Raw genomic sequence first — 17,461 nt, forward strand, 5'->3', positions numbered from 1 at the left:
ATTTCTGTGATGCAGTGGGTGGATGTCGCAGGATGAAACTGTGCAATGGGATGGCGCCTCCCCCCACCAACACACTGCAGGCAAGTAAGTAAGCTCGTGGAAGGGCCCCCTCTGCCTGCTCCAGCAATGGTCATCAGAGCCCAGTGCTATCCTTTCTAAAGGGAGAGTAAATAAAGGCAGGTAGCATGAAAGGGAGAGTGGGTCCCAGGCAAGTCTCCGACTGTCTCCAAATGTCTGCCTCCTTTTCGATGGAGTTAGAGTTAGGGTCAGCTTTCCAGTCCCCTCCAGCCTGAATCTTGTTCACTTGCTTAGTTGTGCCTGTCTCTTTGCGACCCCATGGAGTGCAGCACGCCAGGCTTCCCTGTCTTTCACCATCTCCCCGAGTTTGCTCAAACTTGTCTCCACTGAATTGGAGATGCCATCCAACCAACTCATCCTCTGTCACCCCCTTTTCCTCATGCCCCCAATCTTTCCCAGCATCAGAGTCTTTTCCAATAAATCAACTCTTTCACATCAGGTGGCTAAAGTATTGGAGCTTCAGCATCAGTCCTTCCAATGAATATTCAGCCAGAATCTTAACCATCACTGTTACTGTGCTCTCTGGCTATGCCTGGAATGAATAGTCTGGGGAGCTGAGTTGTAATGAAACAGCATTAACTGCTTATCTACAGACCCTTGAGTACAAGTGTATTGGGTTTTATGGCTGAGATAAGCACTCAGGCGAATTCCATCATTCAACCACATTTATAGGAAGCTGGCTGTGTGGGGGGTTCTCTACCAGAGACTCTGAAAAAATTGCAGAACTAGTGCAAAAATCATAGATCCCCAAACAAGCAGCATTTGAAAGAGACGGTGCCCTCGGGCTTCCTTGCATCTGAAACCAGGCCTAGAGTCATCCATATGCCTAAGTGGCCTGCTACACATGCTCTTGCTATTGTGGCTATTAGAGTATCAGCCACAGAATCAAGCATAGACCAGACTTTCCCTGGCCTTTTGACTCCCTGAGTCTAAAGCTGGGGTCACAATAATGGCAGTAGGACACATCTCACTGGTTGGGTCCCACTCACTCTGGTGGAGCCTGTCCAAGGTCAAGTGCCACAGTATTTCTGGAAACCTCAGAACAATTTCACAAAGACTAATGTGAATGCATGGAAAATAAGGATCAGGAGGGTGGTATGTCGCAATAGGGAGGGCAAGAAGAGAAATAACTGTTTCTTTGATCAGGGGAATATGTGTGTGTGTGTGTAAAGACAATGTGTTGCTTTGGGGATATATCACCTTGGAGGCTCTTCAGTGATTTCCAAGAGGCAGTGCTTGCCCTGAGCTTGGGAGACAGTTGGACTGGAGAGATATATTTGTTATCTATTCAATACTTCGAAGAGGGTACTGAAGCATGAAGGTTGGGTAAAGGCCAGAGGCGAGAGTGAGTTGAAAGAAGAGAATATGACCAAGGCCCCAGCATTGAAATGCACCTTGAAGTGGAGAAGGGGAGAGAAGGAAAAGACATAGAAGAAGATATATGCACAGCACTATGGAAGATGGAAGGAGCCAGCCGTGTGCAGAGTACCTGGACCCCAGCTCAGCAGAGGGATTCAGGAAGGAGAGAAAAGGTAACCATGACAGATACTGCAGGGCAGCCACAAGGCTAGGGGCTGAGAAGAGCCATTGAACTTGACACTGACGACCTTCAGGGGAGCCATGTGAATACCAAGGCATGGAAAAGAAACCCAGCCACAGGAAGCGAGAACATCTGTGTACCCCAGAAAGATATGTTGAAGTCTTCATCCCTGGTTCCTGGGAGTGCGTCCTTATTTGGAAGTAGAGTTTTAGCAGATGTAATCGAGTAAAGATGAGGTGGTTAAGATGAGCCTTTGAGAGGCATAGATGTAAAGAGCAGACTTCTGGACTCAGTGGGAGGAGAGGGTGGGATGATTTGAGAGAATAGCATTGAAACATATACCATATGTAAAATAGATAACCAGGGGGAGTTTAACGCATGATGCAGGGCACCCAAAGCCAGTACTCTGTGACAACCTGGAGGGATGGGGTGAGGAGGTGGGTGGGAGGGAGGGTTCAGGATGGAGGGGACACATGTCTGCTTATGGCTGATTCATGTTGATGTATGGCAAAAACCAGCACAATACTGTAAAATAACCATTCTCCAATTAAAATAAATAAAAATTTTAAAAAGATGAGCCTTTGATGGTCTTTTCTGCAAAGCAGAAATAGAGACACAAATGTAGAGAACAAGCATATGAATGCTAAAGGAGAAAGGGTCCATGGAATGAACTGGGAGGTTGGGACTGAGGTATGTACACTACTATTTATAAAAGAGATAACTATGAGAGCCTACTGTATAGCTCAGGGAACTCTACTCAGTGCTCTGTGATGACCTAAATAGGAAGGAAATAAAAAACAGAGGGGATTTAAAAAAAAAAAAACAGAGGGGATGTATGTACATATATATATATATATATATATATATAGTTGATTCACTTGGATGTATAGGAGAAACTAACACAACATTGTAAAGGAACTACACTCCAATAAAAACTAATTTGAAAAAAAGGCGGGGCCTTTAATCCAATATGACTAATATTCTTATAAGACACAGGAGAATATGAAGACATAGACACACAGAGGGCAGGCAGCCACGTGAATAAAGGCAGAGACCAGAGTTACGCGGCCATAACCCAAGGATTGCTCAAGTGACCTGAAGCTGAAACAGCTGGAGAAGGATCCTCCCCTAGAATTTTCAGAGGAGGCATGAAGCTGCCAACATGTTGATTTCAGAATCCTGGCCTCCAGAACCATAAGAAAGTAGATGTCTGTTGCCTTAAACCAGCCAAATTGTGGCACTTTATGATTGTGGCCCCAGCAGACTCTTACAGGCAATGAGTATAATTATAAGAATTTGTTCATTAAGAGGTAGAGTCAAACACTTTTAGTAGAAGAAATGCTTATTTTTTTTTTTTTTGTGGACATCCTTGAGTATGTTCACAGAGCGAGAGAAAGGAATCCAGAGAGAGGGAGAAGTTAGAAACTCAAAGCAATGGAAGCATTTATATGCCTATGTGCATCCTAAGTCACTTCAGTCATGTCTGACTCTCTATGACCCCATGGACTGTAGCCCGTCAGGCTCCTCTGTCCATGGGATTTCCCAGGCAAGAATACTGCCCTCCTCTGGGGGGTCTTCCCAACTGAGGGATCAAACCCAAGTCTCTTATGTCTCCTGCCTTAGCAGGCGAGTTCTTTACCACTAGTGCCACCTGGGAAGCTCCTTATATGTCTATTATACCTCAAATTAAAAAAAAAAAGGAAGAATGGTTACTTAATGAAGCATGGAGGAGGCAGAAAGAGACTGAATCAAGAACCCAAGTGACAGAAGTGGTCTTACCAAGGAGTTGGAGGGGGACACGTTGTCCTCTGAGGCCAACAATCTTAGCCTCAATCTTATAGAAAGCAGAGCCTGAGGCAGGGATTGAAGTGCTGACACTTTAGATGGGAGAAAGATATAAGCCCAGGACAGTGAGGGGCAGGAAAAAATGGAAGGCGGGCAAGGGAAAACGTGAAGTCCTTGATGAAATGCAATACTGTGCTAGAGGCAACCTCACAGCAGACTAAGAAGACACACAGCTGAGTTTCTCTGTAAGAGACATAAAGAGAAATCAAAACTTGAAGTATACGCTGAAAGGAGGAAAGGAATTTATCTGACCGCTCCCCTCCAGTATCTCATTTCCCACCAGTCAAGATTTATCCTACAGTGAGCAAATGCCCCTGAATTGCCTCATTCAGTCCTTATTCCCCAAAATCTCAAATCTCAAATCTCATGGTGTCATCAAGTCTGTAAATGGAGGGACGACTCAATGGAATGGGCACCAAACAAGAGAGAGAAAGTAGGAACCCAAGAAAACACTCACGGTTTGAGGCTTATACAGGCAGACTGTATTGCATTTCACAGACAATGCATTTTTTGCCAATTATTGTGGCAACCCTGCATCAAGCAAGTGTATCAGTGCCATCTTTCCAATGGTATTTGCTCATTTCATGTCACCATGTCACATTTCGGTAATTCCCACAGTATTTCAAACTGTTTCATCATTATTATATTTGTGATGGTGGTCTGTGATCAGTGATCTTTGATGTGACTATTTAAAAATGACACCTAGATAATGGCTAGCAATGAGGTATTTTCAAACTGTGTACATTTTTAAGACATAATACTGTTGCACACTTACCTACAGTAGAGTGTCAACATAAGCTTTCACATGCACTGGGAAACCAGAACATTTGTACAACTCTTTTTTGTGATATTCGAGTTGTGTTGGAACTGAACCTGCAGACTTCAAGGCTGGCCTGTAAAGCAAAGAAAGGAGGAGAATGGATGAGTGGAAATATAGAGACTTCTTATTGGTAGAAGTACAGGAAATTGACATCAAATGGTTATTGATGAGACATAGCTCAAGTAAACTGTGGGAAAGGAAGGGGTGGGGAATACATTTAGACCCCCCAGACTTAAGGAGGTAGAAGAAATAAAAGATAACTAAGATAAACCTTATCACAAATGTTATATTATGGAATCCTAGAATTGGACATTAGAAATCACTTTGCTTACCTCTTACACTTTAAAGATGAGGTTTGGAGGGAATAAGTGATAAATGCATTTACAACACCTGTTAACGGAGGAGTTCCTCCTTGGTAATGAGCACTTTGTGATTTTTTATGGACGATTTTGAGCGAGTTATTGCAACTATCTTCTCAATTACACATGCCCATGAGAAACCATGCAAGGCAAGCATTGTAATCCAGACACTTCTCCACCTAGCGGCACCTGACTGAATTACAGGCAGAGTCCGGCCAATGGGAAGAACCCGCAGAGGACAGTCGGGGGATCCCAGGGCACTCACGACCCCTTCACAGACCCAGACCAGCTTCTCCTGGACTTGTTTCTTTCTTTGCCTTAGTTCTCAGGGACTCAATGTGTTTGTTGCCCCCTTCCTTCCCTCAGCCCACACTGTGTTCCCTGCTCTGTAGCTCTCTTTTCAGGAAGAGGAAGTCAGAACAAGGGGGAAAGAAATCAACAGACCTTGTGACATTCTGCCAGTGGTGGTCCTGGCCTCTTAACTCTTTGGAAGATGGTGGATGGGATGAACAGCTGCACACATGTGCACGCAGATGCGAAGGGCAGGGACTGAGACGCTATACCTGATGGACCTTCTCTCTTCTTCTTTGACTCTGAGAGATGAGTCTCATCGACCTCAACCACTGCCCTCCAGCCCCGCAGCTGTCATTTGCCCCAACTTCTCTCTCGGGAAGGCCCTGCTATTTCTCCCCCCAGGACAATTCCTCGACTCACCCAGAGATCCAGCCAACACAGAATAAAGCAACTGCTGGATTCAGAGGAACATCCCTGATGTCTCCAGACAGCCTCTGGGAGGATTCCCTTAGGGAATTTCATCACAGTTACATTTAAAATGCCCGGAAGGAATTGATGTGTTAATTCACCAAATCTCCACGTTAGAGCTAGAGGCAGGTTTAAAGCTCAGAGAAGTCAACTGAGAATTTCTTTTTTTTTTTTTTTGTAAGGGAAGAATAAAAAAATTCTATTTTTGTTCTAGCAGTGAGGATATCCTCTGAGCTGCCTGCCGATGAAACACTCTTGGGACCAAGAGTAGACTTTCTCAGAGCAGATAGAAGAGTAAAGTCTTAGTTATCCAGAGCTGTGCAACAAATTATCATAAACTTAACAACTTAGAGCAACAAACATTTATTATCTCACACAGCTGCTGAGGGTCAGGAATCCAGGAGCTCCATAGCTGGGTAGTTCAGGTTTTGGGTTTCTTAGAGGTTATGGTCAAGCTGTCAAGCAAACCTGTGGCCATCTGAAGACTGGACTTGGGCTGGAAGGCTGACATCCAAGATGTCTCCCTTACATCCTTGTTGGTGGGGGTGGTGGGGGGCGATGAGGGGAGCCGGGGTGGGGGGGGAGAGGGGGTAGAATCAGTTCCTTGCCACAGCTTCCATTTCATCCTTGGCCTTTTCTTGGGTAAAATATCCCCCACCCTTTTCATCCTCAGTGGGAATGGTTTAGAGTCCCTTTATGTTCTTCTGATCCCCTCCATTTCTGTTTCTCACCTTCTTCCTTTGAAGGTTGTGTTTAGAACTGAACCCAGGGACTTCCCTGGTGGTCTAGTGATTAAGAATCTGCCTTGCAACGCAGGGCACATGGGTTCCCTAATCGGGGAACTAAGATTCCACTTGCCGCAGAGCAACTAAGCCCAGGAGCGGAACTACTGAGCCCGAGCAGCGCAGCTAGAGAGTCTGCACGCCCCAGTGAAAGATCCTACATGATGCAACTAAGAGCCAAATAAATTAAAATAAATAAGTAAATATTTTTTTAAAAAAGAACTGAACCCATAACTCAGGTGCAATGTGACTCACAAGGAATGCAGAGGGAATATCAACACTTGCACCTTGGATGCCCTGTTACCACGAATGCCACCTAAGACTATGATCTTTCTGTCAGCCATGCACCTCCTGCAAGTTGTACCTAAACATCTGCCCTTTGAAGGGTTGTTTTTTTGCTTTGGGGTGACAGTGAGCTAATCGAATGGCCCAGTGTTTGCTCATAAGTCTGATGGGTCTTTGGATTGATAGTGTCACATTCTTTTCAAGACAAACATGTGTTTTAATACATCTCTGGAGTCACTGTACCTTAATTAGAGAAGAGACCCATTTAGGGTCATTTTAAGCAAGCTGTTCAAGTGTTCTTCGTCTAGGAAGCCAAAGCCTGGAGATACAAGGATCTTGCCAAGGCTCTACTTGCCTTCCAGATGGTCTTCCACATTGACACCCACCCCAGTCTCAGGAATTAGAAGGTCTGGGGCCAAGCTCTGGCTCCATCACTCACAGGGGCCCTTGGGTATGTTAGCCCATGAGCACCTCACTTTGCTCATCTGTGAAACAGATCAGTATTCACCTCGTTAATTGTTTGCCAGGGTGGTATGAGAAAGTGCCTTGTGGGTGTTAGTCATTGTCATCCTTCATAGGAGCCTGCCCACCTCCCCTGATTCAGCAAGGGACATGGAGAAAGGGGGGTGGCTTACTGCACTCTGGGGTGCATGGCTGGGAAAATGCTAATGAAAGACTTTTATCTTCCATGTGCTTCACCATCTGGTAGGGAGGAGGAATGAGGCACTAAAATTTTGAACAGAAAACACACCTCTAATGGAAATCCTGAGCTTAACCTGCCCTCTCGTGGGTCTGGAATGGTGTTGACTGTCTGTCTGCCTGTCTGGGTGATTCCAGAAGGCAAAGCAACCCCTTGGACTCCCACTTCCAGAAGCTTAATAGGATAAAGTGAGTGGGAATACTGACTGACTTCCTCTGGAGCACTGCAGGAGGAGCTGATGTCATGACAGCCCCCAGAGGGTCCCAGAAATGACAGGTTTATTGGACATGAGTCAGTGAATAGGGGGTTCTGAAAATTTCCACATTCTGGTGCATGCCTCCTTCCTCCTTTAACTTGGAAATCTGAGTCTAATTCTGAGCTCATTCATTCATTATTTAAGAGTGGGTATGTGCTCACTTGTGTCCAATTCTTTGCAAACCCGTAGACTGTAGCCCACAGGGCTCCTCTGCCCATGGGATTCTCCAAGCAAGAATATTGGAGTGGGTTGCCGTTTCCTATTCCAAGGGAATCTTCGCAACCCAGGGATGGAATCCACATCTCTTGAGTCTCCTGTATTGGCAGGCAGGTTCTTTACCACTAGTGCCACCTGGGAAGCCCCATTCATTCAGTATTTGTTTTCTATTCTATATCAGACACTGCATGGAAGAAATCAGAGCAACCCCCAGTACCCCATGCCATGTTGCCCATCTCTTAGTTTAAGGAAGTGAAAAGGGATTTGTAGAAAAGGGAGAGCTAGTTCACAGAAGTCAGAAGGTTAATCTTCAGAATCAATCTGGGAAATGGGATAACAACTAATCTTTAAGTGTGGGGGCTGCTACACAGAAGAAGGTTGACCCTATTCTTGCCTCCCTGGCCTTGAGACCTTAGGGCATCAAGAGAGGAAAGCTGGGTACAGGCCTGGTGATGGAGGAGACTCAGGTGAGCAGGGTGCTGAGAAGACTAGTGGGAGATTATGAAGAAAACTCAGGTCTTGAGGAAGCCAGAGCCATGAGGCAGAGGCAAGTGTGGGATCAGAAGCAAAGACCTTGACCTAGAGTCTCCCATGTCTGGGTCTTATCTTCTCACTAGAGCAGGAACACCTGGGAAGGAAGGGGTCTGATCTTCCCAAGGTGGAGCTTGTTCTCCTCTTGAGTGAGAAATGATTTGCCTGGGCTTTAGCCATCTACGTGACCTTGGTTAATTTGCCTGCTGGGTCTAGCATCAGAAATCATCATCTTAATACTAAGCAGTAAGTGTCTGGCATTGACTGGCAGCTCAAGTCCTGCTTTTCTCTGAATTCTAGTGCCCTTCAGGTGGAGACTTCCTGCGGCTTGGGTAATCTCCAACACAGTTCTGATCCGCGATCAGTTTCTTCCAGATAGGAGCTATGTGCCTGTGCCTGCGTAGTAAGTCATTTCAGTGTCTCACTCTTTGGAGGAGGGCATGGCACCCCACCCCAGTATTCTTGCCTAGGGAATTCCCATGGAAAGGGGAGCCTGGTGGGCTACCATGGAGTCCATGGGGTCTCAAAGATAGGAGCTGTGACCCCAGGAACTCAGTCCAGGACCCAGCAAACACCTGCCTTCCTAGTGGATTCAATACTCAGGCATCGAGGGTCAGGCCCGAGGCTGCAGAAGTGCAGAGGACCACCCCCTGGCTTCAGGGACCAAGGTGGAGCTGGCTGGGGCCATGCCAGCTGGGGCTTGGGACTTTGAAGCCTTCTGCTTCTGCTGGCCTGGTCCGAGTCAGGTGGGGCGGCCAAGGAGCTAGAAAGCTGGCAGCTCCCGGCCCCCCACTCCTCCACCCTCTATCTTGCCCGGAGCAGCGTGCAACGAATGGGGGCGGAGGTGAGGGTGGGGTGTCGGCTCTGCCTTGCCTTCTAGGGCTCAGCTCAAGGATGCTCAGTGAAGCTCCTGGCTCCTTATGATACTGAAGCTGCAAAAGGGTAGGATCCCATGCAAATGAAGGCCAGCGTAGCGGAAGGCTAGGTACCTGGAGCCCCAGCCAGTGGGAGGAACGGGGATCTAAAGCAAGTCTGCCACGCTGCTGGGGTGGTGGGGGTAGGGGGTTGGGAGAGGTGGAGCTGAGCCTAGCGGGGCTGCCCTTTGCTCGAGGTCCCTCCTCTCATATCCCCACTCTCCTCCCCAAGCCAAGGAGGGGCAGCCTTACCTGGCTGCCACTGGGGCAATGCATCGGGCACCTGGAGAAGGAGAAGGGCTTTTCTGTTCTTTGGAATAGTTCTGACTTTGTGCCCCTGGCCCAACACCCTGGACCCAGCTCCCAGACCCCAGAGTCAAAATTGTCTAGAGGAAATCATTGACCCCAAGTGGCCAGGCAAGTGAGAAATAGAGTCAGGCCCCCAGGACTGCCTGCATCAGGGCCCTTCTGCTACCAGAGGGAAATACCAAATAGCCATGAGGCCAGGAGTAGCATCTACAGGCTTCCCTGTGGCTCAGTGATAAAGAATCTGCCTGCAATGCAAGAGACTTGCATTGCAAGTCGACCCCAGGGGTCGATCCCTGGGTTGGGAAGATCCCTTGGGGAAGGAAATGCCAACCCAGTCCAGTATTCTTGCCTGGAGAATCCCATGGACAGAGGAGCCTGGCAGGTTACAGTCCGTGGGGTTGCAAGAGTCAGACATGATTTAGCAACTAGACAACAACAAATAGCAATATATATTGTATCATATATAGTATACTTAGTATTATGTGTTGTTGTGTAGTAGATACATATGGCAATACTAATACTACAAGTAATACTGAGAAATATATTAAATGAAATAAATGGATAAGGTAGCCTTTATTCACTGTAAAGTTCGTATCAGTCTACAGTACTACTATAACTTCTAGGGTTTCAAAGTACTTCCACACACACCAGTTCATAAGAGCCAACCCAATGACATTCGTGAGGAAGATATCTTTAAGCACTTTGTACTGAAAATGAAAAACTACGGCGTAGAGATACTGAGTGTTTTTTTGCTCATTTGACACATTTCTAGGAAATATTCCTCTGCACTGGGACTTGAAAGCCAGTACACTTTCCACCTCCCACTTGGTCCTCATTTATAAAGTTGGGGACACCAAGGCCCAGATAAACCCAGTGACTTCCCCAAGGTCCAATAGCCATGGTCTCAAGTCTAAGATCCTGTGTGTGTTATTTGCTCAGTTGTGTTGATTCTTTGCGACCTCATGGGCTATAGCCCTCCAGGCTCCTCTGTGCATGGGGCCTGGCAGGAATTCTGCAGGCAAGAATACTGGAGTGGGTAGCCATTCCCTTCTCCAGGGGATCTTTCCAACCCAGGGATCGAACTTGGGTCTCCTGTATTGTAGGCAGATTCTTTACCATCTAAGCCACCAGGGAAGCCCAGCCTCCTGACTCTCAGCCAATTCTCTCTTTCTCTTTTTTTTTCCTGTCCTACATAGAGGCAGATATTCTTTATATAACTTTCCAACCCGCCACCCCGCCCCCCACTCTCTCCTGGTCAGCGTTTCTCTGTTACTCAGTCACAGGGTGCTATCTGTGTCCAGATCAGGGTGGGATTTGAAATCCAAAATCCTCAGCAACTTTAAGTGCATTCTTCCTCTCCCTCCCATCAGCCCATCAATCACAGCCTGGGTCCTGGACCAACATCTCCGTTCTCTCTTGTCCGATGTGTCACCAGACAAACTTCTCCTGGGCCATCGGGAGGTTTTGAGAAGAGCCCAATCTGTCTTCCTTTTTGGGGGGACCCTAGGTCTGAGTCCTCCAGAAAACATAGGAAGGTAAGAGGGCTAGCACTTATATTCAATCTGGTTTTCATAGGACTGCAACCTATCACCACCAGACCAGCGAAACTGAGAGTCAACAGGTGACCATGACGATGTTTCTGCCACCCCATCCCCATCATGCCTGGTCTCCACCTCTGACGCTTCCATCAGCCTGAAGGGAATTATGGTACCGCAGCCTCTCTGTGCCTGCAACCTGGACTCCTCCAAGTCTTTCTCACACTGCTCCAGAAAGAACTTTCTAAAACAGGAGTCTGGCCATTCTCTCCCCACCTCCCCCACTAGAATCTTCTTAGACACATCCCTTTGCTTTTTAGGATAAAGTCCAAATTCCTTATGGACTCCCATAATCCAAGCCTGCACACTTTCCCAGTCCTATCCCTCAGCCCTCTCCCCATACCTGTGCACTTTCATGTGCACACACACACATATTCTATAATTACACTTTATTTCTCACTACAGGCTTCCCAAGTGGCATAGTGGTAAAGAATCCACCTACCAGTGTAGGAGACACAGGTTTCATCCCTGGGTAGGGAAGATACCCTGGAGAAGAAAATGGAAACCCACTCCAGTATTCTTGCCTGGAGAAATCCATGGACAGAGGAGTCTGGTGGGCTACAGTCCATGGCATTGCAAAAGATGTGGGCACAACTGAGCAGCTGAACATGCATGCTTTCTTGCTGTAGTGAATTGGGTTCCCTAAGAATGCCTGCCAGACCCCCTCTCCCTGCCCCCAATCTCTGGATCTTCACATGCATTATTTTTTTCTGCTCATGTCAGAGTATTCTACTTTCTCCCTTTCCTCTGTTTGGTTGGTTCTACCTTTTCCTTCAGGTCTCTGCTTACAGGTCCTTTTAGAACAGCTAAGATTTTGTGAGGTGCCCTCCAGACTTTTTGCTGCTTATAACTCCCACTCTCCACCCCGCCCCATCACAGCAGGCAGCACACCTCCCTTCAGACCTGTCTGTTCATTCCATACTGCATGATTCTTGTTCTGGTCAGCACGGTATTCCCGGGTCTTGGCAGAGTACTCAGCACTTAACAGATGCTGGATAAAGATTTGCACAGTTAAATGCATGGAAAGGAAACACTGGGGTCACAGGAACAGGGAAAGAAAGAAGGAATAAGAAGAAGGTTGGAGGGAGGGAAAGAGAAAGGGCTATCCTGGTGAAGTCATCCAGGCATTATATTCAATATCATAACTGCTTCAAACCCATCATTCTTCACATTTCTTAAAAGTTTGCAATTCACTCCACCCTGCTGATAGGATGTGAATATTATATGCATTTTTTTTCTACTAAGTATGAAGAACCTAGAATCAGAGTGGGTGAGTGACTTTCCAAACATCACATAGCTCAGAGCAAGACTGTATCATAAACTCAGGTCTCTCCCAACTCCTCAGGCTCCAAAATAGAGAGACTGAATCCCAAGCATGGGAGTCCAGCTCTCTCTTGAATCTTGAAGGAGTCACTGTAACACTGAATTCAGTCACCCAATTTGACCTCTGAAGGTGTCTTTGGGATCCCAGGGAGCAGAAATGCAATTATTCCCTGATTAGTTTGGGGCAGTCCATAATGTGCTCGGGAAGAAGAACATTCCCCAGCAACATCTGTACACCATGGGGGATGCCAATGACCCTGGATGAGAAAATCTCACAGGCACCTTCTTACTCCACCTGACCTGCTTACCTTCCATCTTGAAAGGGATATTCAAGAGTCATGAAAAGAGAAGCCAGACTAGGCTAGAGGGAAGCCAAGTAGTTCATCCCTATTTTAAAGGTGCCCACCCCACCCTGTGCTCCCATAATCCCATTTTTCAGTTTCAATTTCTCCAGGAAAATATCCACATACATACACAATGAGTTAATTGAACAATTTTGATGAGAACCCAGATGAGTGATAAATATCCATCAAAAGGAGAACAGTTGCTTAAACTCTATCCCATTCACATTTTGGACCCTGATGGAAAAGTGCAAAAGGACAAGGCAGAGGTATCAGTCTTGAAATGTAAAGATGTTTCAGATGTTGCTAGTGAATAAATACAACTTGCAGAGCAAAACTTACTTTTGGTATGCTCCTAGGCAGAGTGAAACTTACTGCTGGTATGCTGCTACACATGCTAAAACACACACTCCAAACAGAGGTCATTATTTCTACAGTTACAGACATTAGGTATGAATAGAAGAGCAAATATTGAAAAGATAACAGGGTTACCTCGGGCTAAGGGCTGGAAGAAGGGAGACATTCATCATTTCTGTTTAAATTATTTATGACCTATTATGTGTATAAGCTTAAAGTAAATAAATATAAACAAAGAAAACTAGAGAAGACACTGGCTTATCAATAAATCTGAAAGTGACAGATCAGACATCCCTGGCAGAACCCCTTCTCCCCACCCTACTCCACTCCGGCCACCTGGGAAGCTGAGGTCCGTGCCAGCCCCTCCAGGAATGATATCTTATGTTCTGGAGTCAAAGGAACAGAGTCTGGGAGGAGAGTTCTCTGATTGAAGAACTTGGCAGAGCTGGTCTGGTCTATGAGCAGTCTCAGGGAGCCCAGGGTGGGTGCACACCCCCAGTGAGGGGGGAGAGGGACAAAGCAGCTCACGTGTACCTGGTGACCTCCTGCTCTGGTTTTCCCAGGAACCTGCAAGTTCAATTCTCCTCCCCAGTGCCATTGCCCCACTGCTCTCAGGAATCTCTCAGTGTCTCCTCGTGTCCTGAGTGTGGTGACAGTGACGCCACTCCCCGAGGTCCATGAGTAACAGTCCTCATCACCTGTGTTGTGACTAGGCTTTTTGTTTTTGTTGAGGCAGGCGTACAGAATCTCAGTTCCCTGACCAGGGACTTGGAACACACGCCCCCTGCAGGGGAGGTGCGGAGTCTTAACCACTGGACTGACAGGGAAGTGCCTGTGACTAGTTTTATTTCCAGTCACGAACCATTTCTGAGCATCCTTTGTGCTCCAAGCGCTCTGTCTGACTTAAACATCATAATAGAATACAAGAGAAGTACCCTTATTATTCTCACTTCTCAGACTTGGAAGCTTCAGCTCAGAGAAGTTGGGTGCTTGGCACAAGATCACACCACCTGTGCAGAGTGGTGCCAGAGCATCAGATTTGAGCACCAGATTCCCAGCCTGGAAGAGAATGGTGACTCCTACCCTTTCTCTGTATGATGGAAGGGCAGGTGTCAGGATCTGAGTGGGAAAAGATCCTTCTCTAGGACTATGGGGTCTCTCCCCCCACCCCCCAGAGTGAGCCTGAGAGAAGTGATTCTACTTGGAAAACTAAAGTTTCAGGGCAACAAGATGAAAGTTTGTAAGGAGAGAGGCAATGAAGATGAAGTGAACAGGAATCATCAGGCCCACAGCTTCAAAGGAGAGGCGTTAAGCATGAAAAAAAAGACATGCTACCTTATATAAAGACCACGTGCCTACAAATGGAAAGAACTTTTTAAGAAGTTTCAGAAAAGATACAGATTTTTTTTTTTAAATTGGAGTATAGTTGGTTTATAGTGCTATGCTAGTTTCAGGAGTACAGCAAAGTGAATCATTTCTAGATTCTTTTCCTATATAGGCTATTACAGATTATTGAGTATGGTTCCCTGAGCTATACAGTAGGTTCCTATTAGTGATCTATTTTATATACAGTAGGGTGTATGTGTCAATCCTCATCTTCCAATTTATCCCTCCACACCTCTCCCCCAGTAACCATAAATTTATTTTCTACATCTGTAACTCTGTTTCTGTTTTGTAGATAAGTTCTTGAGGATCTAATGTACAACATGGTGACTAGAGTTGATAACACTTTTATATAGTGGTGGCACAGGTGGTAAAGATTCCTCCTGCCAACACAGGAGATGCAAGAAATGTGGGTTTGATCCCTGGGTTGGGAAGATCCCCTGGAGGAGGAAATGGCAACCACTCCAATATTCTTGCCTGCAAAATCCCATGGACAGAGGAGACTGGCAGGCTACAGTCCATAGGGTCACAAAGAGGTGGACACGACTGAGCGACTGAATACACAGACACACACACGCACTCGCAAGAGAGTAGAACTTACATATTCTCACCAAACAGACAAATGAATGAGATGATGGGTGTGTTAATTAACTAGATGGTGGGAATCCTTTCACAGTGTATACGTATATCAAATCACTGTGACATACGCCTTAAATATCTTACAATTTTATTTGCCAATTATATTTGTCAATTTTATTTGTCAATTATATTTGTCAATTTTATTTGTCAATTATACCTCAATAAAGCTCAAAACAGGGGGAATAAAAAGGAAAATTCGTAGGTAGATGATTAACTCATTCTTGCCACAAATGTGTTCTGTGTCTGCACTTTGCTAAGTGCGTGAAAACTCAGTTAGGGAGAAGGGTAAGATTCAATATGACTTCCACCTTGATTTTTTTTCATTCTTTCATTTACCTGGCCTGTCTGTGAACCTTGGCAGTGTAAATCTCATTACTAAGGGTCATGCTTTCTCCTATTAAGCCGCTGATGGCCCCTGAAACTGACAAACAAAACAGTTTTTCTAGTTTGCTTCTTCCTAGTTTGTTCTGATAGCTTTCTTGGAGCTGTTAAAGCTGTCCTGCCCTGTAAACAGCCTGTGGGAAAGTGGAGGGAAGGCTGTCTCAGGTCAGATGAGCTCAGGTTCCCATCCTGACTTCACTGCCCAGCCGTGGGATGATCCAGAGCAGCCACTATGCCCATGTTTCCCCAAAACTCAGTTTCGCTGGCTGTTGTGGAAAATAAATGGGGTTAGATGTAAGGCATTTGACAGTTTCTGGCATTTAGTAATACTTCGTAAATAATAGTAGATTTAGCTGTTGTTCTTAGAAGGAAATACATGTTCAGTGTTCCATCAATGTGATGCCGTGTCCCATCCTCCTACGGGGACCAAAGAGGACCACATTGTTGGGACAACTAGAGCCTAAAGACCAAAAACGGAGAGGCCAAAGCTCTGCTCCTCCAAAGGCAAGGGAGTCAAGGGCTGTAGAGTCTGTGGAAGAATGCAAGAGGTCTAAACAGGAAGAGAGTTTTGGGCCCAGCCAAGGCCCAAAGTGTGGCAAGGTGCCCAGGGTTACTCAGCTCAGAATGTGGGAAACCTGCCAGGGGGCAGGCAGTGAAGGCTGGGGGCAAGACGCAGGTTGAAACTCCCAAGTCCTTCTCTATCCCTCAGCTTCTCCCCTCTCCTCCCACCCTACTGCCAGGGTCTCAGATCCTTTCCTTAGGGCCCTGGGCAGTACCAGGCTCTGTTCTATGTTTTGTGCCAACATCAGACACCTCTGGCCTTCCAAGGCCACAAAGAACAAAACCAACCCTGAATCTGATGAAAAAAGTCTCAGACCTGGTTTTTCCCCTTGGCATCTCCCCAAGGACAGCTGTCAAGAGGGCAGCCCACTTCAGTGCCCTGGCGTCCACCTAAGAGGATTCCTGTGTCCTGACCCCCTCTGCTCTGGGCTGGACTCTGGGGCTGGGCCAAAGGGAGGGCATTCCTGCCTGGTGAGCTGCACTTTTCTCCTGTGGCAAGAAAGTTCTCTGGCCCTGGGAGTTTGATCTCACCCTGACCACACCCTGGGATCCAGAACCTTCCTTTCTGATGGGAGGTAGGGTAGGTGCTGGGGAGTGAGGGAACTAGGCTGGGGTGAGCAGAATTTCTAACATCTAAGGGCAGACCTGAGTCTCTTGTGTTTATCTGGACACTGAATCAGCCACCTACCAGCTGGGTAACCTTGGAAATGGTACTCACTTTTCTTGGGCCTCAGTCTTCTCATCTGCAAAATGGGTGCCAAAGGAACCTAGGTCATTATTTACAACTTTTAAAAACACTGTAAAAAGCAGGAAAAAAAAAAATCTGACCTTGCTCCCGACCATCCCAGGGAGCAGCCACCAGGTGCTTTGGGGTAGGCAAAGAGCTCCAGAGACCTGTACCCAGGACACATCTCCAACCCCCAAAGCAACTGGACAGATGCCAAGGGTGGCTTTTTCCAAACTGCCTTCCACTTTCCTTTCCCCTGCCAGGATCTGTATTTGTATTTCTGTGTTTTGAAAGCCCAGAGAGTGGGGGGAGGAGAGGAGGAGCACAGGGTAATTAATGATTGATTCTCTGGCACAACCACCAGGAGGCCTCAGGGCACGCTGTCGGCCACTTCCTGAGGCATGGGGGACAAGGTAAAAATCCCACCTGGCTGTGACACAATTGGACAGGTCTGGGAGGTGAGGAAGGGGGAGAGGATGGTGCCCTGGGCACTTGTCAGGGCATCAAAGCTCTGCCCTGGCTCCCCCCCACCCCACCCCCACACACACATGCACTGGCTCTGCTGCCCTCTTTCTGGGTCAAAAACTATTCATTGCACCCCTCACAGACACCCCTGGCCCCAGAGCATTCCCTACACCCGCCCTGCACCCACAGCATCAGCGCATGCTCACGGGCCCTTTCCTGCCCCACAGCTCACCTGTCCATCACCCAGGGGCTCACACGGCTGTTTGACGAATGCACAGTGCTGCTGGGAAAG

At 46.9% G+C, this 17,461-nt stretch overlaps 1 long non-coding RNA gene across 2 annotated transcripts in view; it reads right to left on the minus strand.

Moving 5' to 3' along the window:
• Positions 1–17,461, minus strand: part of LOC122442609 — a 29,366-nt gene extending 11,905 nt beyond the window's left edge. Inside the window, exons 1-2 of one of the 2 annotated variants that reach the window (XR_006269674.1) lie at positions 17,402–17,461; positions 4,239–4,356 (exon numbers count right to left, since the gene is read on the minus strand). This is a non-coding gene — a long non-coding RNA (uncharacterized LOC122442609). Of the gene's footprint in view, positions 1–4,238; positions 4,357–16,695; positions 16,741–17,401 lie in introns of those variants that run through there. The other variant, XR_006269675.1, reaches the window with a different exon arrangement.

This window comes from Cervus canadensis, chromosome 5, assembly GCF_019320065.1.
Source record: "Cervus canadensis isolate Bull #8, Minnesota chromosome 5, ASM1932006v1, whole genome shotgun sequence".
In the NCBI taxonomy this organism is placed as follows: Eukaryota; Metazoa; Chordata; class Mammalia; order Artiodactyla; family Cervidae; genus Cervus; species Cervus canadensis.